Source organism: Protopterus annectens, chromosome 9.part0 (genome assembly GCF_019279795.1).
Source record: "Protopterus annectens isolate FY-2018-M chromosome 9.part0, PAN1.0, whole genome shotgun sequence".
Lineage (NCBI taxonomy): Eukaryota > Metazoa > Chordata > Ceratodontiformes > Protopteridae > Protopterus > Protopterus annectens.
In genome coordinates this window covers 1,192,316,244-1,192,337,387 of record NC_056743.1, presented here as the reverse complement: position 1 = coordinate 1,192,337,387, position 21,144 = coordinate 1,192,316,244, and positions in this window count along the sequence as shown.

Genomic DNA, 21,144 nt, shown 5'->3' with positions numbered 1-21,144 from the left:
CCTCTCCAAACACCTGCACCAACTGGAAAGGCCACAAAAATACATCACAAAGAGACTCCATGGCCTCTAACATCTGTTCTATGTGGACAGGCTCAAATCACTATCACTCTACTCTGTATCGTACAGATTGCTCAGAGGTGATCTGTGTCTTGCCTACAAGGCAATGTCAGACCCTGCCCTACTAGAGATGCTCCATATCCATAAGTCTAACTCCTCGTACATTAACTGCTTGAAAGGCCTAAGTCTAATATGTGATGTCAACAAAACCTGTGGGAGAGACAGGTTTGTCTCCTAGAGGCTGCCCTGTCTCTGGAATAGACTTCCCATACATGTCAGAGTACCTCGCTGATCCTCTTCATGGGCAACTTTGATGAGTGGATGAGAAACGACAAATTTGTCCCAGGGGGTTCCACCTGTGTCCCTCACTGATGGGGGCAACAGGTGCTGACCTGAGGTTTCTGTTTTGTGGCTAGACTCTTGGCTAGGCTTGTAATGGCCCCAGGGGCCATTAGCCTAGTAACCTCCTATGAAATGTATTAGACCATGTTATGTATTACAGATAAGCACAAATTAGGATTGGGATTGGAAATGTATAGTCTGATTCCCAAGGTGATATCCAGCCCTTTTCATTTCTCTAGCCAGTGCTGCTCTTACCTAATATTTACATTGTGACCTGCCCTATGATCTTCCATTTGTTACACAGGCTGACACGTCGCATATCCACCCTATGACATTTAGTTTTGGGACAGGACCACCTGATATGCTATGGGATCTTCCCTCTACATACTCATTAGTCATGCCTTCCACCCCAGAAGGCATGACCCTCCACTTTGCCCAGCACATCTGTAAGTGTCTTGTACTAGACCTGCTCTCAAATCTGCTTGGAATATAATTTGTCTCCAATGGTGGCAATACTGCATTATTTACACTGGTACATTTTGGCTTGTGTAACAAAGTGTGGATGCTAGATGACCTGGACTTGTTTTATATTCTTAACATTTTTTTCTCTCTTGAATTCATTCAGACAGAGTTCTGCTTTTTGCTGTTTTCAGTGCATTCCCAGTATTGCTGCATTGAAATCATCTGTTACAGTCTAAATGACAGGACCTGTGGCCTTCACTGTAATATTATCTCTAAACCTTTAGTGTCACACTTTAATTATGACATTGTTCTAGCAGTTAAATCATTACCTCCAAATGAAACATAGTAACATATTGTTCCCGTGATGCTTTAATGCCTTTTCATTTCTGTAAGCATCTATCACTAAGTGACCATCCGGGACCACCTGATCTCCATAATCCAGTGTTAGTTCTGTCTGGATCATACTTCAGCCGTGCAGTGGCCAATTACCAGAATCTTTGCAACATCTTCTGGTCTGTGAACATTTATGGCTGTAAACATACCTTCTGTGCTTTGAATTTCAATGCCCTGAGGCATTAACAGCTTCAGTAGCTACCTCCAGTCAGTGGCCATGTGATGCTGCCTCTGTGTGAAAGGAGTATGGTAGGAATTTGCTTGGTTTCTACTACCCTGTGTAGTACAACAATAAACTGATAATTATTTGGTCGCCTTATTTGTGGCAAAAGATAGAACCACTTCACCGTTTGCTGTTGAACTTTTTGTACTCTTCTACTCATGTAGTTTCATGTAATTTCCTGTCCTGCGGAGGACACAACTATACCCTTTGCAACCTGGCTTTTCTTGGACTCTGTTTGCAAGATATAAACATATCCACTGATACTTTTAATGTTTTATATGTGGTAAAGCCACAGGTTCCCTTTTATCTTAGCCGACTGTGCCACTTAACGGCTTTTTTTCTGGAACATTCATGTTATCTTAAGAAATGCACTGAAATAGTAGTAGTATTTCACATTCATCTGTGACATACTGTAGGGAATGTGTCCAAGTTATTCTTGAATATTCTTGCACCGCTGGGCCAGTGATAATTTTTATCATGTGACACTGCTGTCTTCCACTGCCCTATAGTGTGTTCTGTAACTGAAATGCCTTGGCGCAATCTGCATGTGTATGACTCAATGCCAGGTAATTATTGCTGAGTGTGTGTTAGGGTTAACTCTGCTATCCCCAGAATTTTGTAGTAGTGGTACACTTATCAACCAGCCTTGTTAACTCCCTTCAACTACACCCAAAAACATTATAGTACAAGTCAGAAAGGGATATATTAGATTTGATGTTAGCCGATTTGTGGCTTGTACGTTAGTGTGTAGATATGACATGGTTAATATCAAATATTATTAAATACTTAATACTGGCCCATTTTTGCCTTGCATGGCACAGTGGTAAGATAAAAGGGATGCCTGTAATTTTATCAAATACAAACATTAAAAGTGTCACTGGATGGGTATACATACCTCTTATCAAATCAAGAGGTAAAAATAACTACACATGTGAAAGATAACCACAAAGCCTCCTTAACTGCATTAGAAATTTCAGAATCAGTGCCCAGCACTGTGTAGAACTAATAGCAAATACTATCACTTACTTGGACCCAAAGGACATAGACAATCATCTGACCAACTAATTCATCTCTAACATCACTCACTATGCACTCTTATATTCCCATATCAAATACCTGCATCTGCACCCTTCCATAAAATCTCCCAAGCACAAGCCTTAAGACCAAGAACACTGCATCTGTGTGTGTGTGTGTGTGTGTGTGTGTGGGGGGGGGGGGGGTAGATAACATACCGATATTACTACTGGTTATCCTGAAACATGAGTTGTCCGATACCCTAAAGAAGCTGTTCAGTATCAGCTTCAAAACAGACATTGTGCCAGATGAATGGAGTACAGCAACAGTCATTACCTTGCACAAAGGTGGAGTTTTGATGGACCCAGATAGTTATAGACCCCATAAGACTGAATAGTCTCCTCTAAAAGGCTACAGACTCTCAACCAAACCCAGTTCAGTATTGTGAAGGACAGGTCTTGTCTACTTAACCGGGTGAATTTCTTCGAAAAAGTTAGTGAGAGAACAGATTAGGACAGATCAGTGCACACCTGCATATCTGGACCTCACAAAGGCTCCCACACTCAAGCATCATAGATAAATTCTCCAAGCTAAATGTTAACCTCTGTGTAATTCATTGGATATCAAGCTGGCTGACAAAACCCAAGAAGTAAGGCTACCTCCTCCAAAAGGGTTCCATCCTTGGGCAAGTCCTGTTCAGCATTAATTTCTTGAGGTCAAAGCTAATGTTAAGGGTTTGTGGCTAACTTGGTGCCACCATAAACTCCCTAGTGGACACCAGGATCCTACAGGGGGGCCTCCTCCAAACAAATAGTTGGTGGTAAAATCTTGAACTAAAGCTTAATGCTAAGAAATGTATAATCCTATCCTTCAGCACAGATGACTCTTCTTGTAACTGTCATAGCAACAATACTTTTCTGAAAATTGAGCCCATAGTTAGAGATGTGGAAACATATATAGACTATGAACTGCCCTTCATTTGCCATATATCCACTATTGTAAGGAAGCCCTTTCTCATTGCAAAGCTTGTATCAAAAGGTGTGCCACTAAATCCAGGAAGGTAATTGTTCCACTGTACTTAGCACTCATTAGTAGAATTATTGAATACAATACCCTTTTTGGTATGTACCTGTCCAAAGAATGACTAGCCTTTCATTTGCTGACTTTGTGTTGTGTCTCCAAGATGTCCTTGTAGCCTCTGCGCAGAAAGGAAAAAGCTTGTTTAAGTGTTGGCAACCTATCTAAACATAGACTCGACCATCATGACTTGTACTCTAGGAAGGTGTTCAAGTATCAAGCTATTAAACTGCTGGGATGTGAATGATACTGTGGGATATCCACAAATATTTTAAATACTTGGGCCATTTATTTATTGTCTGCTCAAGTGTGTAAGCAATTCAGTTAAAGGGAAAAAAAAGGCTATCATGTCACTGATGCTTCCTACTGGTGGTCTCCAGCAGAGTGGCTGACCAAATGTATTTGATGCTGCTCTTTAACCCTGGTACCTGACCTAACCTAAACACTGACCTTTAGCATTTTGTCCCTAACTACATGAATACCTGCTTTGCTGTGGCACTAAATGCATATTTTTTCAGTAGTGTCTGTAAAGCCAGAACCTTTGTTCTCAGCCTTTGTAATGGAAGACATTACTGTCCCGTTATCATGCAACATGACCTGACCCGATGAGGCTTTCCATGTGCTAATTCCGGATGTTTAAATTCCTCTGTCTTAAGTATACTTTGTATATGTACAGCTAAAGCAGCCTTCTCTTGCATTAGCTGTCCTCCCTTCATGATTCTCATTGTAATCCCAACCCCATCAAAGCTGCCACTTTCCTGAAGGTGGGTGTTCTACCCCACCAGCCATATCAAGAAAACATAGTTATGCCTCATTTTCCCAAGCTAAGGTTCTGTCCACATGTACACCATATTTGCCTTTCTTCTCCTCCACATTGCACCATCCCCTGGCTGGTGTACCTGCTGCCACTCACATTACCCTATTGAAGGGCACATCTTCCAATGTCCTTTCATAAACAAAGGCACTAATTATTCATTTGTCCTATGTTTTCCTTACCACATGGATGTTCTTCGTGTTTCACTGTTGCAGTCATTACATTTCGGTAATCTGCTGGCAGGTTGCCCTCAGTCAGACTGATTAACAAAGTCTTGGGTCCTGCGTTGGTTGCTGTCCCTTCTTCCATGACGTCAGGTCGTCAAGGGTATAAAACCTGCAGCTGACGCCATTACATTAGTCTTTCTTGCCACACGGTGCCCAAAGCAGAAGCAGTTCGCAAGTGCTGGTCGGCCGACTCCTGAAATTTTCATTTTAGAGTTTCAGAACCAAAGTCTTCAACTAAAAGCCAAGTACTCCGTTGGAGAAACTTTTTCTTGCTCCTTACCGATGTCAGTAAAAGTGAATAATTGTATTACTTGTGGGAAGCAAATACCTCATAAGGATTTTCATTTTTACTGTATTCCTTGCCTAGGCCCTGATCACAACGTGCCTTGCTGTTGGTTTTGTGCTAAATTTAATCAACGCGCAATTAAACGTCGGTATATTTTTGCTTCTAAATATTTTGGTTCAAGATTTAACTATCCAGAAATGTCGTCGGTTAGCAATCCGATTACCGGAATACCTAAAAAACGCAAAGAAAAAGACAGAGACAGACTGTCGAGGTCCAAAACCGACAACAAGGCTTCTCCTAAGCCAGTCACCGGTTCGCTGGTACTCAGTGAGGCACTTTCACAGCCCCTGGTACTCACTACTTTTGATTCGCAGGCATCTACTGAGACCCATTTGGAGTCCAGTATGCCACAAGATACTTTAAGTATTGAACCCGCGGATGTCTCTACCTTAGATGGGTCCAGAGCCACTGAGCAGGCACCTGCTTCTGGGGGTGTTTTCAGACCTAAAGATTTGTATATTAAACTGACGCCATCTTCAAAACTAAGGTTAAAACTATTTCTGTGTCTAAAAAAATGACACTTGGGCCACATGTACAGGCCCCAATGCCTAAAAAACAAATGATCAAAATGGCTGAAGATTTAATTACCTTGATCAGGGGTACCCATCCCCCTCCAGCTAAGAGGCCTAGGCAAGGCACTGACTATAAATCTTCAGATCATGTTTCTATTTCTTATGATTCCTCTTCTGATCAGGAATTATCTATACCCACTTATGAGGACTCTGATGCAGAAGACTCCATCCCTTCTGCTTCTCCCCCTGAGGATTTCTCTTTTGGAGAAACTTTGCATACCTTAAGGGAGCACTTTCACTGGGAGAGTCAGGATTTCTCTGAATCTAAAAAGAGACTTGGGGATTTTCTTCTTCTTCCTCAGCATAGGCCTTTGGCTATACCTCCTGTTCTAGACGTTGTAGAGGAAGTTTTCTCAGAATCCAGTATGACTCCTGATTCCCTGCCTCCAGCTCCTAGTAAGCCAGACAGGTATTACAGGGTTCCTGACTCCCACAAATTCCTTTTCAAAAATCCTACTGCTGATCCTGAAACCATTTCTCAGGGTCCCAAGGACATTAAGGCCTCTACTGCTAAAAATCCTGCCCCTTCTGAGAGATTCCAGGGCGCTGGATGGATGGGGTAAGAAGGTTTACATGTCTGCAACCTTGGCAATCAGAGCTTTAAACTGTCAATTTCATATGCTTAAATATCAACAGCATGTCATGGGTTTACTTATACAGAAAATGATGTTGATTTCTGACTGTGTGGAAAATAGAGTTGCAGGATTTATTACATTCAGCTGAACAAGTTGGAAAACATACTTTGTAATGTGGTTTTGATTCCTTGGAGGCCTCTTCCAGGGCTGCTGTAACTAGATCTGTGATAAGAAGGCATGCTTAGCTCAAGGAGCAAAGTCTGCCTGACAATGTTAAAGCAAAATTGTTGGATGCTCCTTTACAACAGGACAGTCTATTTGGTAATAAGGCTGAAGAAGTTTTGAAAAAGATGGAAGATAAAGCTAAATCTATGCAAACTGTGAAATATTTCTTACAAGTGCAGCCACCCAGGTTTAGTAGGCACTGGCCTACTAAGAACTGGTCCTTTCCAGTACCCACTAGAGCCGCTCAGGTCAAACCAAGGCATTCCAAAGGCTCCAGGTTTCAGTCGCAAGGAACTTTTAGAGCAAAGCAATGGGGTGCCTCCACCTCCAAATCTGGAAGCAACAAGGCATCTTTCTATGGTAAACAGTCTCAATGACTTTCCACTGCAATCATCAAGCACTTCTCTTTTGGCCGCCCCTTTGGGGGGAAAACTGGCGCTTCATGCACGAAACTGGCAACTGATTACCCAGGACAAATGGGTTTTAAATATAGTATCCCAGGGATACAGATTTCATTTCCACATGTTGCCATTCCCAAACGGATGGCCAGATCTGCCTCCAAATCAGTAGGCAGAGGCTCAGAAACAAGTTATGTCCCTCATGAATATGGGGGCTATTCACCCAGTACCAGAAAAGGAAAAGGGACAAGGTGTTTATTCAAGACTTTTCCTGGTACCCAGAAAAGACAAATCATGGCGTCCAATTCTGGACTTATCTATTCTAAATACATTTCTGGACATTCCAAAATTCAAGATGCTGACTCTTCAACAGTTATTACCTATGCTAGGCAAGGATGCCTGGTTGGTAACTCTAGACTTAAGAGGCTTACCTGCATATCCCAGTCAGGGAATCTTGCAGAAGATACCTACGCTTCAAAGCAGGCTGCATGCATTATCAGTTCTCTGCACTGCCCTTTGTCTTATCTACTGTGCCCAGGGTCTTCAGAAAGTGCCTGGCACCAGTAATTGCATTTTGGGCAAAGAAATATTCAAATTTACCCATACCTGGACGATTGTCTAATTCAGGCAGAAAACAAGAACATTATTCTAAAACATCTGTCATTTGTAAAAAGGGTTCTAACTTGTTTAGGGTACACCATAAACGAAAAGAAATCACAACTGGTACCCTCTCAAAAAATTACATTCCTGGGTGCAAGCTTGAATACAACTGCCCAGATGACTTATCGTATGCCAGAAAAACAAATTCAGTTGATGACTTACTTCAAACAGGTGGCCACAAAAACCCAGCTATCTGCAAGACAAATTCTGCAGGCCTTGGGGTTCATGGCCTCCTGCATTCTTCTAAGTCCATATGCAAGACTGCATATGAGGAAACTTCAATGGTACCTAAAAAGCTTATGGAGTCAACATTATCACAGCCTGGAAACAATGATTCCTATCATTCCTTGCCTGCAACTAGAGTTCCTATGGTGGGCAGAGGCCTGCCACCAAAACAAGGGACTGTCATTCATCCCACCCCCTGCCGCCCAAACACTGACTACAGATGCATCAGACTATGCTTGGGGGGGGGGGCGCATCTGGCAGGGAGATGCATTCAGGGCAAATGGAGCCCAAATCATATGCACCTACATATCAGTCAGAAAGAGATGCTAGCTGTACAGAATGATCTGACAGCCTTCAAGGATTACCTTCACCCAGGACAACTTCTGATAAAGATAGACAACACCACAGTCATGTGGTACATAAGCAGGGGGGTACACATTCCTACCCCCTTTGCGGACTAGCCATGGCATTGTGGAACATGGCCTTGACTTAATAAATACATCTACAAGCTCAATTCCTGCCAGGAAAGCAAAATACTCTGGCAGACGAACTAAGCAGAAATCTTATGGACTCACACGAATGGAAACTGGAACCACAAATTTTCTACATGTTGACATGCAAATGGGGGGGAGCCCAGACATAGATCTTTGTGCCTCACCCCAAAACTATCAGTTGGACAAATTCTGCACAAGAATTCATCACAAAAATGCTTGGAAAGTGGATGCTCTATCCTTCAGCTGGAAAAGCCAGTCTATGCCTTTCTCCCTCTACCTCTGCTCTCCAAAGTCTTACTAAAAGTCAGACAATACAAACCAAAAATTATTCTGATTGCTCCAGACTGGCCACGCCAACACTAGTACCCACTCCTGTGCAATGTATCGCACCTTCCTCCGTGGTACCTGCCTCCAACACCTTACCTACTGTCTCAGCAGAACTATCAAATTCTGCACACTCAGCTCCAAACTTTGAATCTTGCAGCATGGCTAATCAACTAATTTCACCCATTACATCTCTCAGCAAACCTGCGATGGATGTCATTTTGGAGGCTAGAAGGCCTAGTATTAGAAAATCTTATGCTGACAAATGGAAAAGATTCTGTGCCTGGAACTAAGCACAAGGAATAAGCACAGCAATGCCCAACATTCCTCAGATTCTGCAATACTTAACTGAGATGATTCACAAGGGCCTATCTTTTTCTTCCATAAAAATACATGCCTCTGCCATTTCAGCTCATTACAACACAGAGCCTCCCCTCTTTTCTCATCCTCTGCTAAAGCAGTATCTCAGAGGCGCCAAGAATTTAAGACCTCCCAGAAGAGCACCAGCTCCTGCATGGGACCTCAATTTTGTTTTAGAAAAACTCACTCTACCTCCTTTTGAGCCAGCTGCTACTGCAGACCTAAAATTTCTCTCTTGGAAAATAGCTTTTCTTTTAGCAGTCACTTCAGCTAGAACGATTTCAGAACTACAGGCTCTTATGGCAGTGGAGCCTTTCATTATTTTTTACCAGGACAGGTGGCTCTCGGGACCAATTCATCCTTTATGCCTAAAGTGGTATCTAGTGTGGCCCTTAATCAGACCATTCATCTGCCAACCTTCTTCCCTAACCTACAGAACAAGGGTGAGCGGATTCTGCATTCATTGGATGTACACAGAAAACTAAGATTCTACTTAAACAGGACACAATCTCTAAGAAAATCTGAACAACTATTGGTGGCATTTGCTGCAGGGGCACAGGGAAAGGCTATTTCAAAGCAGAGTATTTCCAAATGGATAAGCCATTGTATTCGTTTCTGCTATATGCACCATGGCAAACCTGTCCCCAAGGGGGTTAGATTTCATTCCACCAGGGCTGCATCTACTTTTGCAGCCTTTCTCAGAGGGGTTCCTATCAGAGACATTTTAGAAGCTGCTACCTGGAGCTCAGTTCATACATTCACCAAACATTACCATTTACCTCTCTTCTCTAAATCCAGAGCAGGCTTTGCTACTGCTGTTCTGCAAGGCCTTATATCTGCTCCTAATGCTGTATAAATCCATCCTCCCAACCATAGCTTTGGGATTCTACCCAAATGTAATGACTGCAGCAGTGAAACACGAAGAACATAGTACAGTTGTGTACACTTACCAATAAATGTAGATGTTCGAGTGTATTCAGTGTTGCAGTCCAGGTTACCCTCCGTCCAGCCCCCTGTTTTTCTCCAACTATACCTCTCATTTCTGTTACTATCTTTAAAAGCCTTTTTGGTGTACTTGCTTTTGTTTGGAGGTATATGTTTTGTGTGTTATATTATACATATGTTTATATATATATATATATATATATATATATATATATATATATATATATATACATTTTTTTTTTTTTTGCTCCCCATTTGGGGGGCACCTGACATCTGGGGCAAGAAAAACTGATGTAATGGCGTCAGCTGCATGTTTTATACCCCTGACGACGTGATGTCATGGAAGAAGGGACAGCAACCGACGCAGGACCCAAGACTTTGTTAATCAGGCCGACTGAGGGCAACCTGCCAGGAGATTACCCAAATGTGATGACTGCAACAGTGAATACACTCGAACATCTACATTTATGGTAAGTGTACACAACTGTACTTTTCCTCTGTTCATGTCTTCTAACTATGTTGTACCTTTGTGTTGCTCCTCGGTATAAGTTTAACATGCTTTATTCAGTATTTCAACAAAATATACTTTGTCAGAACAAGTATTGCTAAATCTCTTTTTCTCCTGTACCTACCTCCAACATAAAAAAACTCTTAATTAAACTTAAACCCACCAAATAAGCAGCAGACAACCTCCCAAGTGAATACCTACAAATCGCAGCTGATGCTCTGGCCTACCCAGTATCCATCTTGATTAACTGATCTCTGTCAGAAAGTTATGTTCCCACATTGTGGAAAGTCTCACATATAATTCCCCTCCACAAAGGCGGACCCTCTGCAGAACTAACCAATTACCACCCCATAGCTATTCTCTCTCCACTCTCCAAAATACTAGAGAGATGCATACACTCTCAGGTCTCACACCACCTCCTTACTAACAGCCTCCTTTCCAGTACTCAGCATGGTTTCCGACCAAACCATAGCACCACCACTGCCTTACTCTCCTTTACTAACACTATCCTTCAGCATAAAAACAATGGCTGTCTCTCCTCTGCTACTTTCCTAGACCTATCTAAAGCATTTGACATGGTCCCACACAAACAACTTATCTCTGTCCTCAATAACCTATCCTTCTCACAATCAGTCACCAACTGGTTTCAGAGTTACCTGTCTGACTGCCAACAATCCATTGTATGGCAGAATGACATATCTCCCCAACTACCTGTCTCCATAGGGGTTCCCAATGATCCATCCTTGGACCCCTACTTTCTCTGTTTACACCAATAATCTAGCCTCTGCCACCAAACATGGCACACTCATCCAATACGCAGATGACTCAACCATCATCTGCTCAGCCCAGTCCCTACCCAAACTGCAAAAAGTCACACAGGAAGCCTTTTCCTCTGTTGAAACATGGTTATCCGATGCCCAATTAATACTCAACCCAAACAAAACTAAACTACTCATCTTCCAACCCACCAAACATACTCAAAACAACTCTCACTTTAACATCACAGCAAAAGACAACACCACTATATACCCAACTGAACACACCAAATTGCTAGGAGTGGAAATAGACAATAAACTAAAATTTGACATTCACATATCCATGACCATAAAAAAGTCCACAAAAAAACTAGGAGCATTATACAGAAATAAACAATTTCTCACCAAAGCAGCAAAGATTTCAATAGCAAATTCCCACCTTATCTCCACCCTACTTTATGCCTCTCCAGTATATACCAACCTAAGGCAATGTGATCTAAACAAGCTAGAGACCTGCTACAACAAAATCACCAAATTCGCCACAGGGCATCCTACCGTAGTCACCACTCTCTCACTTGCTGAACTGGGCTGGCTTGAACTCCCTCACCTCCTTCAGTGGTATCAACTCTCACTCACCACAAACTAGTAAACCATCCACTAAATGTCCCATCCCTCCAGAATCTACTCCAACCCTATCGCACCACCAGACCACTAAGATCCAGCAACAAAAATCACTTGCAGATCACTAAAGCCAATAACTCTGCTGGTGAAGCACTATTCTCTTGCGCCATAGCCAAATTATGGAACTCACTCCCACCCACAATTACCTCCGTACCATCATGCACCAACTTCAAAACTTTATTAAAAGCACACCTAAAACATGCTGGCTATGCCCTTGCAACTCCCACTCTAATATCATCCACCCCATCCAACTACTACCTTTCTTTCACCTCCACTAACTACCTTGATGATAGCAAGCTCAGATGCTCATAAGCCTAGTACTTATTATACAGCAGGAACTTCTCATTGTTACATTTGTTAATGCCTGTTATGTACTTCACAGATAAAGATTCTAGTTGTCTACTGATGTACTATGTTCTTCATCTGTAAATATGTTGTAAGTAATTTCTATGTTAAATTGTTAATTGCTATGTAATCCAATGTAACTACTGTCTGTTTATTTTACTGTGGAGCTTTTCTCCCAGGGCCTCTGCTGAAAATGGACCCACGTCCAGTCGGACACTCCCGGTCAACAAATTTAAATAAAATAAATGAATAAATAAAATAAACATTGATTAGCCAGCAGACGATGATGTAGAAACTCATAATGAGTCATTTAATAAATAGCTCAGAAATCAATTGCATAAAACACTGACTTTTAAATGTTGAAAATAGATAATTCTGTATAACTTTCTTCATATGAACTTAAAAAATCTCTAAAGCGAGACAAAAAAAATTAATAATCAATGCACCATTCACCGAGGATTGCATTATAAAATTTGTACTTTGTCCTAGAAGTCCTTAAATGTAAAATAAAAATTATTCAGATGATATGTCTGACCATGCAGTTTGGTGCAAAGAATTACAGATATTTTTTCCAGAGATTCCATCTTGCAGAAGGTATTGAGTAAATTGATTTTATCTCAGCTGGAAAGCCAATGAATCTAGTCACATTAGAAGAAAAAGAATTTATATGTAAACTTTGATAGCAAAATCACTCCCCCTTTATTCCCCTTACGTTTCTAACTGGTATGTCCAGGGGAGAACCACTTGGGCATAAATTATTGTAATCCTTATTTTAAATTAAATGCCATCTTTTCCAATTTCTGATATGCAAGATGAATTAGACTGTTAATATAAATGAAATCAATGTATTGGCTGATTCTAGTATTTTAAAATAATCCTTTAAGTAGTCCTGATTGCAAATTGTAGGTTCTGCTACATGTATTCAAGTTTAACTAGTTGAAGCTTCAGCACACAACCACAGAGAAAAGACCACACATGACATCACTCCTGGTACTCTACAGGAACTGCATTAGCAGGGATTTTCAATGGCAGACACCATTTACAGAGTTGAATGTTGGCAAGTATAAACCAATGAGATGAAACCTCATTCAAGACTGATTGACCAGTAAGGTCATACAGGCTGGATAATGCTATTACTTTGCCTAACAGTGTTAAAACGTTCACCATCATCAAAGCAACTTCCGAAGTTAATGCAATACATTTTCTTAGATAATGGACAAGGTGTAAATAGCCATCCTGCTGAAGAGCAAACATGCTTCATTAGGGTATCAATGTACACATAAAGCCTGGTTAAAAAAAGGCATTTGACAGCATATTAAACTGGTGTGATGCCTGGACTGAAGAAAACCAAACGGATGTATTTTATACTTGCTAAATGTGGCTTTGTTGCTTAGTGATCATAAAATTAAAAAAAGAAAGAAAAAAATAATGGTGGGTGTGTGCTTGCGTGCGTGCATGCATGCGTATGTATCTGTATGTGAGGGAGTGAGAGAGAGAGAAGGATGCAAACAAAATGAGTACAAGAGAAAAAGAGACAGCACATGCTTTTTAACTTCTTCCATCTGCAACAGGCAGTCTGTCAGCATGCATTGTCTAAACAATAAAAGGTATGAAAGTATAATGTCTGGCATTATTCATTTACTGTAATTCTCAATGACTTAACAGCAAATCAAACATTCTGTGAGTGAGAGAGCAAAATCAAGTACATTTTGCAAAATCAGAGGCAGTTAAGAGGCATGCAAGGTTGTGGTGCACTACATTGTATGATATTTTTTGCATTCATTTGATCACAATGAGACATCTGAAGTGTATTCAGTCAGAGTCTGTAACTGCTGAGCATGAGTGTGTTTTTGTGCGAGTCTGTCTGATTGTGTGTGTGTGTGTATAGACATTAAATATGTGTATAACTTACATTTTGGATGTAAAATACTTTTCCCAACAACAATTGCATATGTTGTAGCAAGTTTAAAATATTAGGTGGAAAAACTGTTTTATGTCAAAAATATTAAAAAAAAATCTATATAAGGCTACAAAAGCAAAAAAAAAAAACTCACACAAATACAAAGCACTTTAGTAGCCCATTCTAAGCAAAATAATGCCTTCCAGGGTTGGTATTATCAAGGAAATTATGCTTTAACAGGGGATACCACCTGCCCCTCTTTGCAAGGGACAGTCCCATTTAGGGCAGTTGTGTCCTGCAAAAAAACCTAAAATAATGACAAATTTCCTGAGATTTTAAGACAAAATGTATTTCTTGAGTTTTCTTTAATAGTTGCATAAAACAGTTATTTTGTATCTGAAACATGTAAATATTATATGAAATACCATAAGCAACTCAAATGCTACAAAAATAAACTTTTATTTTTGCAAAAAAAATGAAGTTCGGTCCTTTGGACTGGCCATGGGTATCTTTTGTTCACAAAATCTCACATTTCTACAAAAAAAAAAAGTCTTACTTTGGCCATTTGAAAGGTTCGCAACCATAGTGGTGTTGGACCTCACAACACACCTTGGTGGGCATTAATTTCCTGATAACATCTACCCTGTCAGGCATTATTGCTTGTTTATTCAAAGTATGAATCCAACATTGAGGGGAGATTGCCCACCACCAGTGGTACCAAGTGGTAGTCTGTCCACATCCATGCTAACACATTGGAGATGATTTATTTTATTTAAACTAGGAAAAGAAAGGGCTTTTATAAATTAATTTAAATCACTTTATTCTGATGTGTTTTGAAACAAAGTTTTGCTTCTTCATCTGTTATATAACACTTATTTGTGAAGTAAACTATCTTCATATCTTTATTCCATTCTACAGCACTTTGGGGCAAATCTGATTTTGTTATGACAACATTCTATAAAGAATTTTTGTATTTTTATTTACTCTCCAGCCCTCAAACTTTTAGGTAGCATAGACTTTTTAACGTAGATATCTTTGAATAATGTATAATTCTGTAGCAATGTAATCTGTTTCTCAGAACGCTTTTGTATATCTATCTGAACGTTTGATTTTTATGTAACCATTGCTCTGGTAACTTATTTGTAGAAGACTCCTAATTTATCTTGAACAAAGGGCAGGAATTGCATACTACCTTCATTATAAAACCTTTCTGATAAATACATTCAGAGAAGCTTTCAAACTCTTGAATACAATGTTTCTTGTTTTTGAAGTCCAAAGTTGTATAATTTCAGTTTAAAATTTTCCTTCATGTTGGCCATGGGAGAGCTAATCTCAAGAGTATTAAAACAAGTAAATAAAGTAAACCAAGTAAAATAAGTTGTGCTTTAGTGAATTACTGAAGATCAGGAAGCTTTAATCTGAAATTGTACACATTGTTTACCAAATGTACATAGGGAATCCGAGGAGACCCTCCACTCTATAAGCTTTTGATCTTCTTCACAAACTTAGGTTTGGGATCGTAAGTTGTTACAAAAGAAAGTCCAATCATTTTAGTAGAATTAACACACAATGAAAAATGTGTTGCACCATTTGTATTTTTTCCTTAAAATAGTCAAAAAATGATTGTTCATTATATGTAGTACCCTAATCATTGTCCCAGTGATGTGACCTAGCCATAAATTTCAATTATGGTATTTTTTGTTTGTATCCAATTGATTTTGAGTAAGATAAAGTAATGGAAATTATGACTCATCAAAATTAACTTTATGCCCTTATGGCATCCTTCACTTGTTCAGCTAGTAGAAATAAAGAATGTGAAGGTGCATTCACATTTGAGATGGTCACTATCAAATCATGTTGAGTGTATGAAGTAGTTTGGTCCTTTACTATTAAATCTACAGGAATATGTTAGATTGTTTTGTATAATCTGTAATAGCTGCAGTAGCAAAAGCTTATATCCGTTGTGCTTATGCTCAAGTATGCCTCTGTAGTATTGTACAGTGTCTTGACAATGACACCGAATATGTCTGGGGAGCAACATTTTCTGCTGTTGCATAAATGAACTGTGTTTGCCATATCAAAGGCCCTTTTTTATATCAGTGGCTAAAAATGCTGGTTAACTGACTTTATCTCTCTCTAATCTTATTCCATGAGCATTTCTACGATTTGATTTATTGATATGAATTGTCTCACGTAGAAAAACAATTTAAAAATTCTGAAATTATTTTTGAAGTGCCGTTAAGCAACAGTCATTTACCTATAATAAAACACTATAATCACTGTTAAGCAGCAATGTTGGTTGGTTATTTTTATACATTTTATCAGTTAGTTGAGTTTTTTTTATAAATTTTGCTAAATTGTGTTGATTGACAACCTAGTATTTATTTAAATTTGTTTGCTGGAGTAGAATGCAACATATATCAATTAAAGGCTCTGCTTCTGTTACATCATAATGTAACAAAACAATATACAGTATGCAAGTAACAGAGATTTACATTTAGCATAGAAAATCTGACTAATACTATAAATATATCAAATATATGTACAAGTTATGTATTTGGAACAGAAATGATGGAGATATGAGCAGTAGTAGCTAGGTGAGGAAAGTTAATGTAGCAGAAAAAAATATATATAAAATAGAATATACCAGGCTATAGCTGAATCAATTTTCCTAGGTATGATTCAATTATCTCTATATAAAATGCAGAAGGGAGTAAGTACAATCCTGATGCTTTCTTTAATTGCTGAATTAATGTCTTAATATTTGTCATGGTTAGTGTGTAATATTAAGCTCTATGTTTTTCAACTGGCTGTTCTCCAAAACTGGTTTATGTTGTGAGATGCACATTCTTTTCTGATTATAAAGCACTCCATGTAAGGTTTTACAGTGTTTGATAGCTCCAAGAATCTGTCCTTATTCTAACTGATTTTATGCTGTTTTACTTTAGACATTTTAATACCACTTGCATATTCAGAAAACTGGCTCACATATCAGCATTCATATACCTTTCTGTTTTGTGTTAAATTCTGTTGCTTTTTATGTATCAGATCAAGATATTTATCCTTATTCTCCAGCTATCTTTTATAATTATTATAAGAATGTTTATGGTATTATAGAATCTAATACTTTTATCTGGCTTCTCATTTTATTTTCTGAAGACCACGAGTAATTTGTCATTTCCTTTAGAATATAACATTTGAAGCTAGCCTCTTAAACTGAAAAATAGTGAGAGTAGTGTCATCCCATAACTGATATTCTTCTATTGTATTTCCTATAATCATTTTAAAATTTTCCTCCTAAAAATGCTTCCTTAGAAAATTGAATTACCTATTTTTACTGTTATCAATAGGATGCATAGTATGTATTCATGGTGCGTGCACAATATTTAGTTCAATGTTTTTCAGTTTGCTCTTCTCCAAAGCACTGGCCAAGAATGTCTTTCTCCCTAAAGTACAATATTGCCTCCCTGAATTCTTCCTACACTCTGCTAATAACACTCAAAGACTTTGTTACTGTGAATAAAAATGCCAGATTCACCCTACTTACTGACACTCTTGTATACTATTGCAATCTTAAAAGGTACTTGCGTATTATTGCAACCAGATTTTCGCGGTTGCGAATTTCGAGGTCATGAAACACAGTTTTTGCATGCATTACACACACACACACACACACGTTTGAATCGTCATGCATGCTACCGTACTGACGAACAGACTACTTTCACAGAGTAGAAGGAATCCTTCGGAGAAGGCATGCACACAAAGACATGAAGGATGGTTTTGGTTAACATTTTATTTTTAATAATGTCTAAACATATGATCAGGTCCCACTGAAAAAGCATGCTACATGCTACAAACGACAGGAAGAATCGTATCATCAAGCTGTTTCCTGAAGTGGTCTTAATAGGTTTATTCAGGAACTGACTTTGAGTGTATCTTTCATTTTGTGTAAACTATGGGCATTGCTTCCCAAATGGGGACAGTTTCTTAGCACCATTACTGAAAAGCTTGACACATAAACTAGGAAGGGCAGCAATCCTTGAACTTCATATATTGAAATGTTAGAAGGTTGCAGGGTGTTTTTTGTGAGTCGCTTTCCCTTCGCTGAGGGTAGATGATGTTGATAGCTGATTACAGGTTCCTGATTAAACCTACTAACAACAGTACGGAAAACATGTTACTGGCTGATGCTGCACTTCTTCCTGTCATTACTGCCATGTTTGGACCTGAACCTATGTTTAAAATTTGTTAAAAATAAAAAGTTGAAGCAAAAGCATAATTCATGTGTCTGTGCCTTTTTACGTGGGGGAAACTGGAGAGCAATTGCAGTGAGTAAGACAGCAGCCCAGACAGTTGAAGCCTATATGCACTTTACTGCGAGCTACATGACATGCTGGCGGTAAAGTGTATACCTAAACAGCGACATTAGCTTACTCAGTTTTTACTGATAACCATGCCTAAAACAACCTTCAGTGTGAAAGTAAACCCATTGTCTATCATTGTCACACCTCTATTGGTTACATTTCCACATAGGGAAGCAACCATTATTATCGCGAAAATCTGGTTGTGATAATACGTAAGTACCTCTTAAACATTACCTAAACTGGATACCCATTACTGAAAGGTTCACTTGTGTTCAAAGCACCTTACTATATAAAATTCTAAATGATGGCTACTGCACCCCCCCACACAAACACACCAAAATAAAACTCCCAGTCGGGAAACTGTCCTACTTCTTAAGGAATTTCCAGCAGAATTTAATATCAATCATTCCCCCATTTAAAACAGTCACTGGTGAATGGGCTTTCTCATGAATGGGTTCGGCTCAAACATCCCCATTTATAACAGTCATTGGTGAATGAGCCCTCTCATGAATGGGTTTGGCTCAAACATCCCCATTTATAACAGTCATTGGTGGATGAGCCCTCTCATGAATGGGTTCGGCTCAAACATCCCCATTTATAACAGTCATTGGTGAATGAGCCCTCTCATGAATGGGTTTGGCTCAATCATCCCCATTTAAAACCGTCATTGGTGAATGAACCTTCTCATGAATGGGTTTGGCTCTCTGTAATGAACTTCCAGCTGAAGCAAAACATCAAGATATTTCTCCCAAGTTTAACGAGTCTCTTTCTGAGCACTTCTCCAAGGAAGTTGCTTGTAAATACATTAGGGATAATGGACAAACTCTTTAAAGGGCTTAACATTTTATAAATATTTACACACTCAGCTGTTTCCACTTGCCATTTAACTCTTACTCATGTGTTCTCTTAGTCTCTAGGCCTATATCTGTAATCTCTATTCCTTTTGAATTTTTCTAGGAAATTGCTCATTAAAGGTTTACGGTTTAATTTCATGTAGCCAAACTGTATCAAAATCCACTTAGACTGATGAACTCCTAACATCAACATTCTAGTTTATAAAAAACATACAATTGGGTATGACATTTCTAAAGTTTTGCAGCTATGTAAACCTAACAGTCTATCATGTTTGAAGTGTAACTTAAGTTTGCTTGCATGGTTTATTGCCTCTAGCCTGAGTCATAAAAGGACTCTGACCCACTCTACCTACCTAGTTACCAAATAAATAAGTCAGTAGATAAATACAGTATTCCCATTCCCAAATGATCTAACCTGTACTATACATCTTGGACAATGTTTTAATAAAGCCATAAACATTCCTTAGAATGAATATGTAATCTAAATCTATCTGTCTAATCTAGCTAATATATATATATATATATATATATAATGTGTGCTTCTAAATTGGATTTTTCTGTCTTTGTGGATATCTGAAGCTAAATTTTACCATGATAGTTTGTAAAAAAAAATAAAAAAATAAATGTTGACTGTACTTTCTAGTACTGTCTGACTTTGAAAAGACTTAGCAAGCTTCATAAACATACTTGTAATAAATTCACCTCCCAGAATTGCATTTGAGTTGTCTATCAATATCTTTCCATATGCTATTTAAAATTCTTGATACTGACAAAAAGGAGCATAAACAGGTGCAATGCCAACAGTTTGTAACTTCCATTTAACGTGTATTATAGTGACACAGCTTTTTATTTCTTGAAATGTTTGTTTTACTATAATCTCATAGGATCGTAGGAAGTTACTAGACTATTGACCCCGAGGCCCTTACAATCCTAGCCAAGAATTTAGTCCATCGTCTGACAAGTCAGCACCTGATGCCCCTGTCCAGCAGGGACACAGGTGGAATTACAGGGGTGTATTTTCTGTTCCCCATCCAGTTATCCAGGTTGCACTTGAAAAGGGTTAGTGAGGTACTCTGCTTAATGAGGAGAGGGAGTCTATTCCATGAAAGGGGGGTTTCTGGGACACAAATCTGGCCTGCTAACTAGTTCTATTGATGTCACAGACCAGGTTGTGGTCGTGCGTGCAGGTTATTCGAGTGGAGCTTGACTTGCGGATATGCAGCAGTCCTATCAAGGCGGGGTCTGAGATTGATTTGTATGCAAGACAGAGGTCATCTCTGTTGAGTCTGTATGAGACTAGAGGGACAGGGCCTTTAACCTATCTGTGTAGAGTAGATATTTGAGGACCTGGATTCTCCTGGTGAGGAACCTCTGTGGCAGGTTGGCTATATCTATGGCATTTGTGTATGTGGTGTCCTTGACCACCAGTTCTCAGCAGATCTGAGTGCTTCCTTTGAGATTGCTCTGATGGACCTCCTGCATATGCACAAAATAAACAGTACCAGAATTACCCATTCTAAAGACTTAAACCTTGCCTATGATATAAATAGGACCTGCTGGAGAGATAAGTATGTATCCCAGAGACTACCCTGTATATGGAACAGACTCCCCATCCATGTGAAGCAGAGTTCCTCCCTAACCCAATTCAAGTGCAGCTTGGATAATTGGATGGGAAACCAGAAATCCATCCCTGGTTTGGCACCTATGTCTCTAATGGACAGAGATAGCCTGTAAATGGTTTATCTCCCAGGCCTATACTTACACTTATCAAGGGTATCAGAACTTGTCAGAGATTTGGGATGCATGGCTGGGCTTAAAAATGCCCTTGTGGTTGGTAGCCTAGTAAACACCTATGAACAAGTGTGAAGAAGGCCTTATGATTGTCTTTAGTAGATATGGTCAGTTTGGACTCTGTTTGCTTTGGAGGGTTTCACTAGTGCTCTTATTTGCTTGTTCAGGCTAAGGAAAGATTGCTTTCAATTAGGCACTTGCTCCTTCTTGGTC